The sequence below is a fragment of the Helianthus annuus genome, chromosome 16 (genome assembly GCF_002127325.2).
Source record: "Helianthus annuus cultivar XRQ/B chromosome 16, HanXRQr2.0-SUNRISE, whole genome shotgun sequence".
NCBI lineage: Eukaryota > Viridiplantae > Streptophyta > Magnoliopsida > Asterales > Asteraceae > Helianthus > Helianthus annuus.
Genome location: NC_035448.2, coordinates 99881592 through 99901359, shown reverse-complemented (window position 1 = coordinate 99901359; position 19768 = coordinate 99881592).

Below are 19768 nucleotides of genomic sequence, written 5' to 3'. Positions count from 1 at the left end.
ATTTGGTCCTCGCGTTCCCATGTGAACTCCGGACCACGTCTTGAGTTCCAACGAACTCTCACAATGGGTATACGGCTATGCTTACGCACTTTAACTTCCCGATCCATAATCTCAATTGGTTCTTCGACAAACTGCAACTTGTCGTCTATTTTCAGCTCTTGAAATGGTACAACTAGTGTTTCGTCAACCAAACACTTCTTTAACTGCTACATCATGGACATTACCCAACTCAGCAGGTAATTCCAACCTGTAGGCCACCTTTCCAATTCGTTCCAGAATTTTGAATGGTCCTACATAACGAGGGTTTAGCTTGCCGCGTTTCCCAAAACGCACCACACCCTTCCAGGGTGAGACCTTTAACATAACGCGATCATTAACTTCAAATTCCAACGGTTTACTACGCTTGTCAGCGTAGCTTTTCTGACGGTCGCGAGCTGCGGCCATGCGGTTTCGGATCTGCACAATGTTTTCTGATGTCTCGAGCACAAGCTCAGGGCCTGTGATCTGACTATCGCCCACCTCAAGCCAGCAGAGAGGTGAACGGCATTTCCGTCCGTACAGTGCTTCGAACGGAGCTGCCTTAATACTTGTATGGTAGCTGTTGTTGTAGGAGAATTCTATCAACGGTAAGTGCTTCTCCCATCCCTTCCCAAAGTCGATTACACATGCTCGCAGCATGTCTTCAAGCGTTTGGATGGTGCGCTCGCTTTGACCATCCGTCTGCGGGTGATAAGCGGTACTCATGTCGAGCCGCGAACCGAATGACTTATGCATTGCTTGCCAAAGATCAGAAGTGAAACATGGATCTCGATCTGAGATGATAGAAGTTGGTACCCCGTGCCTAGAGACGACTTCTTTAAGATAAACCGCTGCTAGGTGTGAAAACTTGTCTGTCTCTTTGATTGCTAAGAAATGTGCTGACTTCGTGAGGCGATCAACAATCACCCAAATGGTATCGTTTCCGGCCTGAGTTCTTGGTAGGCCTGTCACGAAATCCATGGCGATCTATTCCCACTTCCATGTGGGTATTCCTGGTTGCTGCAGTAGACCCGAGGGCTTTTGATGTTCCGCTTTGACTTTCGCACAAGTCAAACATTTGCTGACGTAAGTTGCTATATGAGCTTTCATGCTCTCAAGTCGTGGTACATCTTATCTGATCCAGGGTGTACGGAGTAACGTGATTTATGTGCCTCGTCCATTACAAGTTCTCGTAAGTCACCATAGAGTGGAACCCAGATGCGTCCGGTTACGTAGTAAGCACCGTCCCCCTTTTGTTCTAGTCGTTGCCTTGAGCCGCGTAAAGCTTCAGCTCAAACGTTCTCTGGTTTCAACGCTTCTAACTGAGCGTTTCGTATCTGGGAAGGAAGATTGGATTGGATCGTGAGTTGCAACGCTCGTACGCGCCTAGGTGTATTATTCTTTCTGCTGAGGGCATCAGCTACGACGTTCGCCTTGCTCGGATGATACTTGATGGCACATTCATAATCATTCAACAGTTCAACCCATCACCGTTGCCGCATATTTAACTCTCTCTGGTCGAAGATATGCTGAAGGCTCCTATGGTCTGTGTAGATGGTGCATTTGGTACCGTACAGATAGTGCCTCCAGATTTTCAACGCAAATACCACCGCTCCTAACTCCAAGTCGTGTGTCGTGTAGTTTTTCTCATGAATCTTCAATTGTCGCGAAGCATAGGCTATCACCTTCTCGCGTTGCATTAACACACAGCCGAGACCTTGAATCGACGCATCACAGTAGACCACAAAATCTTCGGTACCCTCTGGTAAAGACAAGATTGGTGCACTACAAAGCTTCTGTTTTAACAACTGGAATGCCTCTTCCTGTTTCGTTCCCCAAGAGTACACCGTGTTCTTCTGTGTCAGCGAGGTGAGAGGTTGCGCGATTTTCGAGAAATCTCTAATAAACCTTCGATAGTATCCAGCGAGACCAAGAAATTGGCGCACTTCAGAAGGAGTCTTTGGTAACGGGGCGGGTATAATGTGTTAAAAGCATGGTGGATACGCCGCTGGTACTTCCTATATATAAGTGCTTTTAATACATTATATATCGTTGCGTTATCTAGATCACTTGGGCAATGGTAAACAAAACAAAGTTGTAATACAAGGTTTTCCAACAATATATTATACTATTCGAGTTTTATTCCATGGACGATTTACAAATCTGGATTTAATTAAACAAATGTTTTGGGGTTAAGAATCATGGCTACGAGGTTTTTTTATAAATTATAACCAATTTGATTTGAGTTGGTTATTTATGTCGCAATACTATACTTTTCAAAACAAGTTTTTTTTTTTAAATAAGTATTGCAATATGTAAAACGAGTCATGAATCTGAAACTCATACAAAACCTATGTACTCGCCGGCATTTTTTATGCTGACGTACCTATTTTCACATGTGTTTCAGGTACATTAGTTGATGGCATTTGATGATGATATTGGTGTATTCTCACATAGGAATGGACAAGGCCTTAGCGACTTTAAAACTTGGAGGATAATAGTTGTATTTATCTAATTTGTATCAAAACATTTAGTTCAATAATTCAATAAAACGAAACTATTTATTCCATGGTTGTGAAACAATGATTCTGTTACAACACTCCCCGACGTTTCCGCCACGTTTTGTTGTTTTACGTGGTCGGGGTGTGACAGAAAAGTTGGTATCAGAGCCAATGGTTATAGGGAATTAGGTTATTAGTAATGCTTTGACCTAGACTATAACCTTCCTAGGACCCTAACGCTAGTTTACTTGCGTTTAGTCATAAAACAATACCGTCACTTATCCTTAAGTGACAACCACAATAAGAACATAAATTGATCTGCCTTGAAAACTAATCATCTGTTCTAGGATGATTTATTATAAGGTTTTGAACCCTTCCAGTTTGACTCATATTTGGCTTAGTGCCTTTTGAGTTTTCAAACTCGTCAAAGTTTGGGTCTAAATAATGTGAACACGTGCAAACTGGAAGAGTGGATGCCTGTACACTGGGTCTTCTGTCTAAGGCTAGAATGTTCGTACAAATCCGCAGTATCGGACCAGTCACTCTTACCTGGGAACTCTTGGGGTGAGTGTCCACTTATAGGCGAGCATGTCTTCGCGATACATTATATTGACCCGCTTACTTTGATTAGTCACTGTCTCATTTGTTTGCCTTTGGTAACAAACAAATGGTCACAATCTTCATGTGTTGTCATTCTATTTTGGCTATCTTTTGCTTGTTTCCTCCTATGCCTTCCATTGTCTTCAAGATGCCTCTTCATCGCAACAACACCCAAATGTCCGAACCAGGTGCTGCAACTACCCAGTAAGTAGGCGTCGTACTCCAGAGGACCGTTGTTTTAGCTATCACCATGACTCGCCTCAGGGATGAAGCCGTATAAGGGAACTGCTCCTTGGTGCAATCAATGCCACCGTCATCACCCAAATCAAATACCCTGTTTCAAATGTACCCACGGTGGACGATGGGGACATTTGGTTAACATCTGCCGCTTTGCGATCCAAAGCAAAGTTGTTACCAATCCTGCTGCTACTCAACCTTCAAATTCTGCTTCATATGTCGCCTTGGCATATCTAGTGCCTCAACCTCATGAACTTTCTACCTTGTGTATCGACGTAAGCACGCCTAGTGCAAGGTGTCGGAACACCTCTCGTTACACAAATTCCAAAATCCATGTAGGATCTTTCTATCCTCATAATTAGATCCTTGTGGATGGGTATCGTTCATCGGAGCCCTTAATTGAATTCTTTGTATGATTCAATACGTACATTACAATTCAATAAGGACAAAGCCGAATTCCTATTAAGATTTTCCTATCTTCATAGATAGATTCTTGAAAATGATTAAAGTGCCAAATGAAATCCACGGATTGGATTCCTGGTATGCTTTAAGTATCCGCGTTCAAAGATAACAATTTAAAGGCCAAATTAAACAATTATGTGATTATATGCTTATGTTCTCCCTTTTATGTTTTTGTGATCCAATTTTGTTATCCAAATCCTCGTAGAATCTTCCATATCTTCGTATAAGGGATTCATAGTAGGATATCCAAAGGTACTATCTTAAATCCTTAATGGACTTCTACGTTGGAGTTGAGTCCCTTGGGTTATGAAGTACTATTCCATAATTAGACCCCTTGAGTGGTCTAGTTAAACAGATTGATCCAAAATTCTGGTTAGGAATATCATGTGATGATATAGCTGAAAAGACTCCTTGAGTGGTCTAATTAAAGAGATCTTTTGTTGATCTAATTAAAAGGACCCTATGGTAGTCTAGCCACACTCATCACAAGTTTGATTTTTCTTCCCCTACACATTATGAAATGAACTGTGCAGACTGTGCAAGGAATTACGTAATTATGGAGGCCTACATAATTATGGAATTTAGTGCACAGAAACCACAGCGAGTTTTGTCATGTGCCTTGAGTGAACCTTGTTCATTTCCAATTCTGATGAAGCACCCGTTGAAAAAAAATGAACTAGCTACTCATTTTTCACTTCTGAAAGAATATCCGTTGATGGAAATGAATATCCGTTTGTTTAATCCTTCATTTCCGTTCTGATGAAGAATCCGTTGAAGAAAATGGATCAACCATTCATTTTCGCTTCTGAAGAATGTCCGTTGATGGAAATGAATATCCGTTTGTTTAATCCTTCATTTCCGTTCTGATGAAGAATCCGTTGAGGAAAATGGATCATCCATTCATTTTCGCTTCTGAAGAATATCCGTTGAAGGAAATGAATATCCGTTTGAATATCCTTTTCATTTCTGTTCTGATGAAGAATCCGTTGAGGAAAATGGATCATCCATTCATTTTCGCTTCTGAAGAATATCCGTTGAAGGAAATGAATATCCGTTTGAATATCCTTTTCATTTCTGAATCTGAGGAAGCATCTGTTGAAAATGGATCATCCATTCATTTTCGCTTCTGAAGAATATCCGTTGAAGGAAATGAATATCCGTCTGATTATCCTTTTCATTTCCGTTTCTGAGGAAACATCTGTTGAAAATGACTCCGTCTGTTCATTTTCGTTTCTGAAGAATGTCCGTTAAGGAAATGATAGGATTATGCTTTGCATATCTCTAGGGGTTATTTGACACAAAGTCACAGACAGACTCCTACGAATAAATTTCGGGACGAAATTTCCTAAAGTAGGGGAGACTGTGACACCTGTGTCACTGTGACCGTCAAACAAATGCCAAACCAATGAAATTTTGTATTTCATACTTGGGAATTGTGAAAATATGTGTATCATTTGCACATATCAATTCTTGTTCGATTTCGGGCTTTAAGTCGCTTTCTGGAAGGTTATACACGATCTGATGCGTAAATATAACCAGTTTAATGCAACAAACACTCCGGAATAGTGACATAGGCTTAACATACCTTAAATAACCTTTACATAACTTAGAAATAAGTTTTGGATGGTTTGGTATGCCGAAATCAAGTTTATTCGATCGTAGGGACTATTTGTGTCAAACTGCGAAACTATACCGATTCGTATGGTGTCGAACAGTCCGGAACTTGATCATAAGTTAAACATACCATATATAACCTAAATATGGCTTAGAAATAAGCTTTGATAGGTTCGGTGTGTGAAAACATGCTTATATGATCTTACAGGGACTAAAAGTGTCATAAACGGCGTAAGTTTGCATTTTCGCGCATATCTTACGTTCTGGACACATCTGGACATCCAAAATTTTTGTACACACTAAAATATTTTTGTTTTAGTGATCGCCATGCAAAAATTCCATTCGTCGCTTAATTTGGATCGTTTTCGCGTCCGTTCGAGTTTCGTCGTAAATAACCAAACAACGTGACCGTACGACCAAACGAACCGACATCCGAGATATTTTTGAGCATGTTTTGAGTCCCCTATGCTTTAACTTCATTTTAGAGCCTTGAAATGAGGTTAACGGGGTTTAAACGCATCGAAAAAGGCTTTAAACACGTGCAGGGACCATTTCTGTCAATTTTGAAACTTTGCTGAACCTGATACATGCTAGCGTAGCGCGAGCCCTAAGGCCTATGCCCTAGCGCTACGCGAGCGCCTCATCTGGGCAGAAAGTGTGTTTTCAGCATCTGTTTGCAAATTCAGGGGCTGTTTTGGTAAATTCTTGGTGTGTTGAGCAAGTTTAAGTGTTCTCCAAGGCTTTGCACCTGCTCCTAACACTTGTATGGATGAGATTTATTCCTTAATGGCTAAACAAAACACTTGTTGTGATCCTATGAACTTCCCTCAAGTATAAATAGCCAACACTTTCATTGTTTCATTTGCTCATTCCTCATTTCCTCTCTTCACATCTGCTTTGGAGCTCTCTCTCAAGCATTTGGGACTTGTCTTCTTTGTAGAAAAGATAGAAAGGACTATTGTGAGCCTTCTTTCATTCTTTTTCTTGCTTTTTCCTTATGTAGTGCAGAAAGTCAAACAGTTTGGCCAACAGTTTGACTTTCGATTTTGACCATCAATTGGTCAAGTCAAAGTTCAATTGAACTTTGAAACGTGATTGTAATCACGATAGTTATAATCCTTCGCGGTTATAGCTGCTGATTACCACGTTAGCTAGTTGTAGTGTCGAGTCAAAGTTTCGGTCAAAATGCGTTTTAGCACGCATTTTGCCTCGGAACTATTTTAGGGTATCAAAACACTTTGTTTTGATACCAAATCAGTAGGTTAGACATGTTTTGACATGTCTAACACGACACTATTAGTTTGTGCTTGTTTAGGGTCGTGAGGTAAGCGGTCTAAACCACCGCTTAGCCTTTCGAACCCGACCCGTTTGGTCGATCTTTAGGATCCGACCAAGCCTAGTTATTGATCATAGTTGCATAGGGAATAACCACTGAGGTTATACCTTATGATCACATAGGATTGGTTAGTCATTTGCTTGTTAGCTTGTATGCCCATAGGAAATGACCAAAATGCCCTTTTGAAGCTAAAATCCGTATTTTGCCTATGTGAACATATTTTTGACAAGTAATCTGATTTAGTAACATGTTTAGGGATAATTGGGCATGTAAGACTTGGCATAGCACATAGTTAACCATCCGAACATAGTTTTACGCTAACGACGCCTTATAGTAGCTTATGTTACCATAACGTGTCGAAACGGGTCAAAAGCACTTAGGTAGGCCTTTCAATCAGAATGTAGGGTCTATTAAATCATACCATATGAGTTCAATTACTCATTTGATTTATAGAACCTCATTCTATCCTATCTCCCGATTTAGGTCCGGTTATTTACATAGTTACCTATATAGGGTGCCGTTTGATTCCCTGATCACTCTAGCTTTGCTTGGTTGTTGTTCAAGACTTCTAAGCACCCTCAGGTGAGTACATAGTCCCCTCTTTTACTGTTTTCAAACTGTTTTGGGGTGGAACACATGTGCCTACTTGATACTTTCATGTTTTTCCCATGTTTTTATATCATATACTTACTATGTTCAATAGTACATTATTAGTACACGATTTCATTATGTTTTGCTATGTATGTTCACTTAACATGCTAGCACATTGATTTCCATATACTACATTTTGTCGCATATGCTCATTCAGCATATGGACACATTGTTTTACATTTTGAACCGTTGTAACCATATGATCATTTGAACCGTTGTAACCATTTGATCATATGAACCGTTGGTAACCATTTGACTATGTAAACCGTTAGTAACCGTTGATTATGTGAACCGTTTGTAACCGTTGATTAGATGATCCGTTGGATTATGTGAACCGTTTGTAACCATTTGACTATGTGAACCGTTAGTGACTATTTGACTATGTGAACCGTTTGTAACCGTTGATTGACACGAACTGTTTGAATCTGTTTGAACCGTTGGGTTAGGGAAGTGATTAGGTAACGGGGCGGGTATAATGTGTTAAAAGCATGGTGGATACGCCGCTGGTACTTCCTATATATAAGTTCTTTTAATACATTATATATCGTTGCGTTATCTAGATCACTTGGGCAATGGTAAACAAAACAAAGTTGTAATACAAGGTTTTCCAACAATATATTATACTATTCGAGTTTTATTCCATGGACGATTTACAAATCTGGATTTAATTAAACAAATGTTTTGGGGTTAAGAATCATGGCTACGAGGTTTTTTATAAATTATAACCAATTTGATTTGAGTTGGTTATTTATGTCGCAATACTATACTTTTCAAAACAAGTTTTTTTTTTTAAATAAGTATTGCAATATGTAAAACGAGTCATGAATCTGAAACTCATACAAAACCTATGTACTCGCCGGCATTTTTTATGCTGACGTACCTATTTTCACATGTGTTTCAGGTACATTAGTTGATGGCATTTGATGATGATATTGGTGTATTCTCACATAGGAATGGACAAGGCCTTAGCGACTTTAAAACTTGGAGGATAATAGTTGTATTTATCTAATTTGTATCAAAACATTTAGTTCAATAATTCAATAAAACGAAACTATTTATTCCATGGTTGTGAAACAATGATTCTGTTACAACACTCCCCGACGTTTCCGCCACGTTTTGTTGTTTTACGTGGTCGGGGTGTGACACCATCCGCCAAGGTACCCGCAGCAAATTTCACCCTGTCCCCAGCGGGACAGTTACAGATAGCGAACACGGACTCGGCTTTCTCAAACCATCTCAGAAGTCCCACAGCCCCTTCAGTCCCGGTGAAGGTCTGTGGCTTACAGTTCATAAACATTTTGAACGTACACGCAGGCTGGTTGAGTTGAGGTTGCACTTGCTGACCAGCTTGATAGGCTGCTAAAGCCTCAGCCACACGGGTGTTGATTAAGTCTGTCAACTCAGCCTGAGTCATGTTAATGTTGCCACGTCCGTGTCCTCGTCCGCTCATGATTCTATATATAGAGATGAACCAATTCAGGAAATCGAAACAAGATGGAAATCAAGTATCATGTTGATACCTATGTACTACCAAGTTCACACATAATAAGGCAGAACCCTTCTTACGCTCGATAAGCCTCACTGGGACTTGCATGCACCCCACGTTATTATTAAGTGTGAACCCATAATAATAAGGCAATTTTCATGCTTGTCTTAGTGCTTCTTAGCTTGCGCTTGAAGTTTCCCCCTGTTCACACAACACAACGAATGGTATCACAGGTTTACTATTCACATGAGTCGAAGAGGAGTGTCACACTATCAAGTCACTCTAGTATCGAGTGCATCGTGTCATACAAGTTATGAGTGTGTGACTACTAAGGGTGTAGTGCATAAACTAAACAGAAGACGAACCTTGCGATCTGGAGCTGAGTGTCATGATCGATTCTTCGAAGGTATTTGGTTATAGTCCGGTTTTATAAAACGTTTTAAAACCTAGTTCACTATAACCAGTGGCTCTGATACCAAACTGTAACACCCCCAAAATACCACTTGCGGAAACCCCGTGAGGCGTGTTACGCATCAGAGTCTGAGCCACTAATCACATTGAACCAATGATAAATACTTAGATAAAACATGTTATTAATTACTAATAGAAAATGTCAATATAACATTAACACCCAAGAGTTGTATAGCAGAAGCATGCAATAAATCGTTTAACAATCATTTCATAATAATACTCAAAACCAATGTATCAAATATAGGTTAATCCCAGAGCCTCGATCCATGACCACTCCAGCACTCCCAGATAGCAAGTCCATGTCACGAATTCTAACGACCTGCAAGCATGCAGACAAGTGTGTCAGACGACGCTGGTGAGTTCAAAGTTTAGTTAACGTGTTTTGTTACCAGATATATGTTAGGTCAATTCAACGTTGTGATATGATGCGGTTTATAACTTGTTGAGATACCCTAGGGAGTGTGCCCATATGTATCCGGGAAGTGTCTCCCTCAATAACCTGGAGTGTGTCCAGCCCCCAATGCCCCTAACCAAGCATTGGTAATGATCGATCCCATGTACAATAACCAAGACCCAATTACATTGTTTACCCAAGATTCCCTTTTCAACCATTTACTAGTTGTCCCAAACCACCGGGACGCATGCTTGAGAAATGCAGTGAACTCACCTTGGTTTGATCGGTAAGATTATTTACTTGTTCACACTTAATCAGTCTAGTCCTAAGGTAAGCACGTATACATAATCAGTTTGTAATCACGAAGTTGGCACGTAAGTATAGTCACAGTGAACATCGCATCAGCAAGTACCGAGTATCACATTGCACGTATTCATGATCATACAAGTATTGATTTATACTCAACGACAGTTAATCATCTCAGTTAACTTCTAACAGTGGTTAACCCAAGTTACTGTGCAAAATATTCAAGTTGATGAATTACAGGTCGGCGAATCATATTCTGTTTCGTTAACTACCCTTTGACGAAACACTACCTTGATTCGTCAACTACCCTTGGCGAAACACATCCCCTGTTTCATCAATTACCCCTTGGCGAAACACATCACCTGTTTCGTCAATTTCCATTCCGTCAAGCGAGTCAGTTACGTCAATCATTTACATCAGTTACAGAATTATCACAGAAACCCTAAATGCCGTCATCGCCCAGAGACATTCATACGGGAATCATAAACACAGAATTCATACTGTAATCATTCAGGAATCATGGCATTCATGGATTATTAATCATAACAAAATCATGGATTAACTTTAGATCATTCTAGCATATGGCTTAGCCCTATTAACATACTATCATACACTCGGATAACACGAATAACATTCTAACATGACTGCCCCCGAGCATCATTCAATCTAGTTCATTATCGCAACAATCCACATCCCGATATATATATATATATATATATATATATATATATATATATATATATATATATATATATATATATATATATATATATATATATATATAAGTTGTAACCGACTATTCATACATTACGAATCTAGAATCATCATCAACATATACTCATATTCAATCCAGAAATCAATCATACACACACACCACATGTAACAATAATCAAAGTATCAATGAAACCGATTAAACGAACACGAACTAACCAAGATATCTGGCACGATAGTTTGATCGCTAAAGGGCTTGGGGAGAACGCAGAGTTGCCGTCACACACACACAAAGGAGTTCTAGGGTTTTTCTGATTTGCCAAAGGTATAAAATGTAAGCCGGTTCACGTTATTATACATGTATTCACGTAATGGGCCCTTACTGGGCTTGGCGAAACGGATGGGCCGGCGAGACACTTGTTTCGTCGAGATGATGTTGACGAAACAGATTTCCTGTTTCGTCGAGATTGAGTTGACGGATCAAGCTTCTGATTCGTCGAGTTGATTCGTGAAAGTTTTACAAGGTTTTAGAAGACTTTACAAGACTTAGCTAGCTCGAGTGTGTACTCACAGGTTCACATTATATCATTAACACATAACATGCAATATTCACAATAGTCTCATTGTCACATAACGTGCATATTACAAGTCAACAAGTCAAACAACTAATCAGTCAAAGTCAACGAAGGTCGAAAACTCGAGTTGTCACAAACTTTGTAATAATCGTCTGATTCTCTCATTCTCAATCTTTTCTATCACCAACTCCTGCTTCAACTTGGCACACTCTTCGATGTAATGATTTATGTCTTTTTGCTTCGACATCATCGTAGCATTCATCATGGTCAAAGCATCTTCTCTTTCAGAATTTATCTTTTGAAGACCAGTTACTGTTCTATTTAGCACATCATGTGATTCTTTCACATAATTGAGGTTGAACAGTAATTGTTCTCTCATCTTCTCAAACTCAGCCAACTTGTCATCTTTTGCTGCACATTCCTTGCAAGATTCTAAACACTTTAAGCAAGGCTTGATGACTTCCACAATTTTTTCTTCTTCAATAATCTTCTCAACTTCAACAACTTTCTCAACTTCAATCACTTTTTCCGCTTCAATCACTTTTTCAGCTTCAACCACCTTCTCCGTTTCAACTTTCTTTGTTTCAGCAAACTCTTCAACTTTTTCCTTTTTCAATTCTTTTGCTGCTCGTTTCTCCTTCAGTTTCTCCAAGCGATCTGCAAAATAAAATTGAAAACTTTCAGGAGATAGGTGAGTTTTTGCAACATTAATATGTCTATCTTCCCCGTCATCACCACTGTCATCAGTTGGTGATTGATCAACATCTAGTGTCTTTTCAGAACTATCATCTGAAAAACCAGAATCAGATGGTGTTTGATCAAAAACAGTTGCTATTTCTGAACTTTCATCAAATGAAACAGACTCTTCTTCTTGATTCTTCACATCAACACCAATCACTTTCATCCATTCTGTAAATAAATCTGGTTCTTTTACAATTTTAGCAATGAAAGCTTTAAACTCCCCATTCTCATGCACAAACCTATCCCAGCTAAATCCTTCTGCTAACCTTTCATCATCTTGATTGATTAGGCATGCTTTGTTGTCGGCTGAAATGTATTTGTCCCAGCTGAAATTTTCTTGATTCACCAAACATGCTGTCACACCCTGGCTTTGCGGAAGCGTGGTTAATTTGTGTGACTTCTTAATACCATAGCTTAATCATAACAAAGCTATATGAATTTAAAAAAAACATGCAAGTCATCCATTAAGTTTTTGAAAACATCATACAATACCATTGTTTTTAACATGCAACCATAACCTTGTTCAGAAACATAACAACTTATAACAAAACATAAACGTGATTTAGGGATTGTGTCTTGTCCAGGTAAGAGACACAACCCTAAACCCTGATGACTTCATGACCAGTGCAGCGGAAAACGTTCCATACCGTGCCAGATCCGTTTAATTTCCTGAAATACATGTGAGTTGAAAAATCAACAATAATGTTGAGCGAGTTCATGCGTAAGTGAGTATGTAAAACCTTTGTGAGTATAAAAATAGTTGTGGTATGTAGCAGTGTAAGAGGACTTGTGATCATCAATGGTTTGCAAGGCCACTGACATATGTGAAGTGTAAATAGGGAGACTCAAACCTAGCAGATTTCGCCACGGCAAAGTATGTGGACAAAGTCACCCCACGGTCCGTTTCTAGTTTGGCCGGGGGCTGGGCTCGCTACACCCAGATAGATCTACCGCTCCTGTCCCTCGGTCCCTCCATGAGGACTAATGGCCCCATGTTGTTCCTATCCACTCACATGATCGTATAACACCTCCTTACGTTAAACATACCGTTGTAAAGTACTCGTAAATCATAGTAACATGTATTTCACCCCCGCAGTTAAGTAAACTGAAAACAGTTAGAGAAAAGGGGGACATGAACTCACCGAAGTGTGTCTCTAAAAAAAAGTATCTCCCAGAAAATCTGCCGTGCGACGACCTACACGTACTAACTTCTATTAGACGGACGGTCGTGCCTTAGTTTAAGGTTTAATGTCTTTGGGAAATAGTTAGGCAACTATTTCATGTTTACACTTCGTAATTATTTGATAATTATATTCTTTCCCAAGGATGGGGGTTTTGATACATGTGCGTTTTCTTGTAAAACCAAAATATATTATTAAGTCTCACTTAAAATATATTTAAATTCTATCTCCAAAATATAAATATTTTTCCCAAAAATATTATATTTTATTCCATATAATTTTTCCCAAAATAATACTGATAATAACAATAATAAGTTTATATAGGTTTGGTTTAAAGTCATTACTTATCTACATAAAGACTAGTAATGCTCTCATAAGTAAAGTATTATGAGTTTAGTGCTTTTACGAAAATATGTCAAAAATATTATTCATAACACTTGTCACAAAATATTCTAAGTGTTATTTTTGTAAAACTCCCGTTCTCTGGATTTTTAAATGTTCACATCTTGTGAACTTATTTTATAAAAATATCCATTTATAACTTTTTCATGCCTTGCAAGTATACATATAATTATTTCCTTCAAAAAAAATTATGACTTTTCAAAAAGACCCGTCTTTTAACTTGGTGTGTCTTAGAAAAATCATTTGTAGATGTCGGGTCCATAAGACCATCCACTCACTTAGTTTATTTATTTTTCAAGAACTCGTTTTGTTACCAAGTTTATGTGAAACATGGAGGTGATTCCTTTATGTAGACATTAGTCACCTCCTAACTTGTTAACATAAGTTTTTAAATCTTATTTTAACAAGTTAAGTTTTTGATGTCCAACATCATCTTACTAGTAAGCATCAAAATAATTACTAAGCATATCAAAACAATTTATTTTTATTTTTATTTTTTTTTTAACAAGATTCCATCTTATTTTAACCTCTTACTAGCTTTATGTTCAAGTTTGCATTTTATGATCTTCTAGTGCTCTTTTATTTACATCACCACATGATTCTTAACCATCAAAAATATAAAGTAAAAGATGATCAAAGGAGCTTACTACTAGCTTTGAAGCTAGGGAAGAAACACGAGAGAAAACGAGTGGATAAAGGCAAACTAGAGAGGTTCTTGACAAACCGCGAGCTCCACACTCCGTGATTCACCTTGGTGCACCTTGTGAGAGGCTTGGATTGTTAGAATATGAAACAAAAAGATTGGTGTTATATGGATAGGGTTCGGCCGTAGCTTGTGTGGGGAGGTAGAAAGGATTTTTATGGTGATTATTGTGAAGATGATGATGGGTATTATAAGCTTCAACTCTAACAACCATTGGTTCATGTGTTCCCCATGGTACATACAAAGTCACCTCAAAATCTCACAAGTTCCAAGGGGGGATTAGAGGAGGATTTGAAGTTATCTAGTTGTGGCCATGCTTGAGCCGAAGTTTAACCATGGGGGTTAAGTGTAAGATTTGGGTGGTGGTGGGGGGGGGGGTAATTGGTGATTGTTAGAGGTGCTAAGTGTAAATGTTGATGTTTAGTGGACGTATAATTGTGACTTCACATTCCCTATGTAAGCATATGGGGATATGCAAGATTCATAACAATCTTGTAAAGGGGTCCCAAGGGGGACGGTTGTACCATGAGGGGGGGGGGGGGTTAAGTGAAAGTATTTTGGTAAATAAGTAAGTTCTTTAGGGGTGTTGAGTGTAAGTAATATTAGTTCACTAATCTTTCTCACAATTCAAACTTGGGAGATTTGGTGGCACATGGGGGAAATCGAGTGTGAGAAGAGGGGGCTATGTAGGAGCCGATTTTCATGATGGGAGATTAGTTCATTCTCAACTAATAATTAAGTAACTAGTTAGTTAACTAGTTAGAAATTATGATTAGTGTATTAGTGGGTAGTAAATTATCATGGGTGTTAGGGTGTTCGGGGACCCTAACTAGCTCAGAAAAGAAAAATAATGTTGATGTCAATATTTTTATGTCCCGGGTTAAGTCCGGTTGTTCGGTTGGATACTGATCCGTTAAAGTGCTTAATTACGCTTTAAAGTGTCTTTATTATTATTTTTTTTTTGTGACACAAAGAGTTCCCGACACTTTGTAAAGTGTCTAGTAATATTTTTCTCATGTTTTGGCACTTTACTAGTTAGCTAAATGCTGAATTATTATTTAAAGTGCTGAATTTTGTACTTAGAGTACGTTTTAGGCACATCCGGTCACTGTAACTTATTCCTAGAGACGCAGTTCTACAACCCTTGTACCCCTACACTCTCTATGGGTGTAGTAAAATATTTCTGGCTCATACAGGCCTTAGAGGCAGTATCTGCCTGATGCTGGCTATATCAGCATGTTCACTGTGTATCCGTTTAGTGCTACTGTGCTTTTTGTGCATCAAGTTTGTCACTAGAGTTCAGTAAATAAATAATGTAGTGACAGGAAAAATCAAAGTATGATGCAGACATGTACATGTATCAACAATCAAGTAGCAGTTTATCAGAAATCTCAGTTAAGCACAGTAATTAGGCAACAGTTAATAGCTAATTAAGTCGTACGGATACCTGGTTTTGTGAGGGTTGTCACATTCTCCCCCCGTTAAATAAATTTCGTCCCGAAATTTAAGTTCTGCTTGTAGATGCAGAGTTTTTAGGAAATAAGTGGGGGTATTTCTCCTTCATCCGGTCCTCACGCTCCCAGGTGTATTCAGGACCATGTCTGGCATTCCAGCGAACCTTGACGAGTTTGACACTGCTCCGGCGGGTCCTGTTAACTTTCCAATCTGTGACCTCAACAGGTGCTTCTACGAAGTGGAGCGTGTCGTCAACATGAATCTCGTCGATAGGAATGGCGATGTCAACTTGAGTTGGACTTTTCTTTAAATTGGATACATGAAATGTATCGTGAACACCATTTAGTTCAGCAGGTAGGTCCAACTTGTATGCTACGGTTCCGATTCTTTCTAGAATTCTGAAAGGACCAATGTAGCGTGGATTTAACTTCCCACGCTTCCCAAAGCGTGCCACCCCTTTCCAGGGTGATACCTTTAATAACACCATCTCTCCAACTTGAAAATCCACATGTTTTCGGTTTGGATCCGCGTAGGCCTTTTGTCTGTGGCGAGCGGCTTCGATGCGTTTAAGAATCTGCGCAATCTTGTCCGTCGTCTCTTGGACGATTTCGGGACCGGCAAGCTGCCTATCACCTGCGTCAGCCCAACATAGTGGTGATCGACACTTGCGTCCGTATAGGGCTTCAAAAGGCGCGACACCAATACTGGTGTGGTAGCTGTTGTTGTATGAGAATTCGACCAAAGGTAAGTGTTTATCCCAGCTACCGCCCAAATCCATAGCACATGCTCTCAGCATGTCTTCCAAAGTCTGTATCGTCCGCTCGCTCTGGCCGTCAGTTTGCGGATGGAACGCAGTGCTCAGATTCAATTGTGAGCCAAAAGCTTCTTGGAAGGATTGCCATATCCTTGACACAAACCTTCCGTCTCTATCAGAGATGATCGAGAGAGGTACTCCATGACGTGCTACGATCTCTCTCAAGTAAATTTCCGCAAGTTTACTAGTACTGTCTTTCTCCTTGATTGGCAGAAAGTGTGCGGACTTTGTTAGGCGGTCAACAATCACCCAAATCATATCATGACCTCTTGGCGTTCTTGGCAGTTTTGTAACAAAATCCATTGAGATTTGTTCCCATTTCCATTTGGGAATCTCAGGTTGTTGCAGAAGTCCCGAGGGCTTCTGGTATTCCGCCTTGACCTTAGCGCACGTTAAACATTTGCTCACGTAAATAGCAACGTCGCCTTTCATCCTAGGCCACCAATAGTAATTTTTGAGATCTTGGTACATCTTATCCGATCCCGGGTGGATAGAGTACCGTGACTTGTGCGCTTCATCGAAAATAACCTCCCTTAATCCACCAAATAGAGGAACCCAAATCCTTTTCCCAAAACATAACGTTCCTTCCTCGTTTGGCACCAATATCTTCTCCATCCCACGGAGATACTCTTTCTCAAGGTTCTCCTCCTTGAGAGCTTCTTTCTGCGCTGCACGAACGCGCGAGGAGAGATCGGTTTGGATTATCATTTCCATAGCCCTAACCCTTAGGGGCTTGATCCTTTCCTTACGACTTAAGGCATCGGCGACTACATTCGCCTTCCCTGGGTGATACTTTATCTCGCAGTCGTAATCGTTCAATAACTCAACCCATCGTCTTTGCCTCATATTCAACTCCTTCTGGTTGAATATATGCTGTAGGCTTTTGTGATCTGTGAAGATTGTGCACTTCGTACCATACAGGTAGTGTCTCCAGATCTTTAGTGCAAAAACCACCGCGCCTAGCTCTAAATCGTGAGTGGTATAGTTCTTTTCGTGCACCTTCAGTTGGCGTGATGCGTAAGCGATGACCTTTTGGCGTTGCATCAACACACAACCCAATCCTTGACGCGATGCGTCGCAATATACCACAAAATCGTCGGTACCTTCCGGTAGAGCTAAGATTGGCGCGTTACAAAGCTTATCCTTTAATATCTGAAATGCTTCATCCTGTTTGATTCCCCAATCAAACGTCTTGTCCTTCTGCGTGAGGAGCGTCAAAGGTTGAGCGATTTTCGAGAAGTCCTCGATGAACCTTCGATAGTAGCCAGCCAAACCCAAGAATTGTCGAATCTCGGTTGGCGTTGTAGGCGTTTCCCAATTCTTGATTGCCTCGATCTTGGTGGGATCAACATGAATTCCATCCCCATTAACCACATGTCCAAGAAACTGCACTTCTCGCAGCCAAAACTCACACTTAGAGAACTTGGCATATAACTGCTCCTTCTTTAGTAGCTCCAGAATAGCTCTAAGATGTTGCTCGTGCTCAGCCTTCGTCCTTGAGTAAATCAGGATGTCATCGATGAATACAATCACGAACTTATCCAAGTACGGCTTACAAACTCGGTTCATCAAGTCCATGAACACTGCAGGTGCGTTTGTTAAACCAAACGGCATAACGAGAAACTCGTAGTGTCCATAACGAGTTCTGAAAGCTGTCGTCGGGATACTCTCCTCCTGTATCCGAAGTTGATGGTATCCAGATCGAAGATCGATCTTTGAATAGAAACTTGAACCTTGAAGCTGGTCAAACAGATCATCGATTCTTGGCAGGGGATACCTATTCTTGATCGTTAGCTTGTTCAACTCTCTGTAGTCGATGCACATACGGAAACTACCATCCTTCTTCTTGACAAATAAGACCGGAGCTCCCCAAGGCGAGAAGCTTGGTCGGATAAAACCCTTGTCTAACAACTCTTGAAGTTGTGTCGACAGTTCTTGCATCTCAGACGGAGCAAGTCTGTAAGGTGCCTTAGCCACAGGCGCAGCACCTGGAACTAAGTCGATGCGGAACTCCACTTGCCTTTGAGGTGGCAAGCCAGGCAAGTCTTCTGGAAAGACTTCTGGGTATTCCCTCACGACAGGGATGTCTTCGATCTTCGGCTCAGCAGCCTTCTTATCCACAATGTGTGCTAGAAAAGCAACACATCCTTTCCTCAAACACTTCCTTGCTTTCAGGCAACTAATCATCCTTAACGGCGTCTCACGCTTTTCTCCATGAACAACAATGGTCTCACCATCGTCGGTCGGAATACGAATAATCTTCTCGTGACACACTATCTCAGCCTTGTTTCTCGTTAACCAATCCATCCCTACTACCACGTCGAAGCTTCCCAACTGGACTGGTAGTAGATCTAGAGTAAACTCGCGTTCTCCTAATTCAATCACACAGCCTCTGATCACATCATTGGCTTCTATCAACTTTCCATTAGCCAATTCGATTACGTAGGGAATGTCTAACTTATTAGCGGCTAGCCCAAGTATATTCTTAAATTCTAGTGATATGAAGCTATAGTCGGCACCAGTATCAAACAGAACAGATGCATAGCGTTGATTTACAGGGAACGTACCAGTGACAACGTTGGGATCCTGGCGTGCTTCCTGTGCACCGATCTGGAACACCCTTCCACGGGCTTGGTTCAATCCTGGGCAATCCTTCTTGAAGTGCCCAACGTCACCGCAATGAAAACATCCCAATCTTTTTCCACTTCCTGCACCGCCCCCAACTGGCGGGTTGTTTTGATTGGCAGTTCCGGCTTGATTTGCATTGTAGCCTCGATTATTCCCTTGTGGGCGATTTCCCAAACCACCACGATTATCGTTTCTATTCATATATCCTCCCTGGCCTCCTCGGCCTCCACTAACCCAACATGATTCCTTTGAGTGGCCCGGTTTTCCACAAGATTCACAAACTTTCACGTTACAATTGCCAGTATGGTGGCGTTGGCAGTTGTTGCATTTGGGCTGGGTGCCCTGGTACCCTTTCCCTTTCTTGGTACTACCAGCTGATTTTCCTTTCTTGACTGCCATACTGACGCCTTGTTTGAAGTTTGAAAACTTCCTTTTGTTATCTCCTGAGGACTCAACATGAGTCTCTGTCTTCTTTGCCTTGA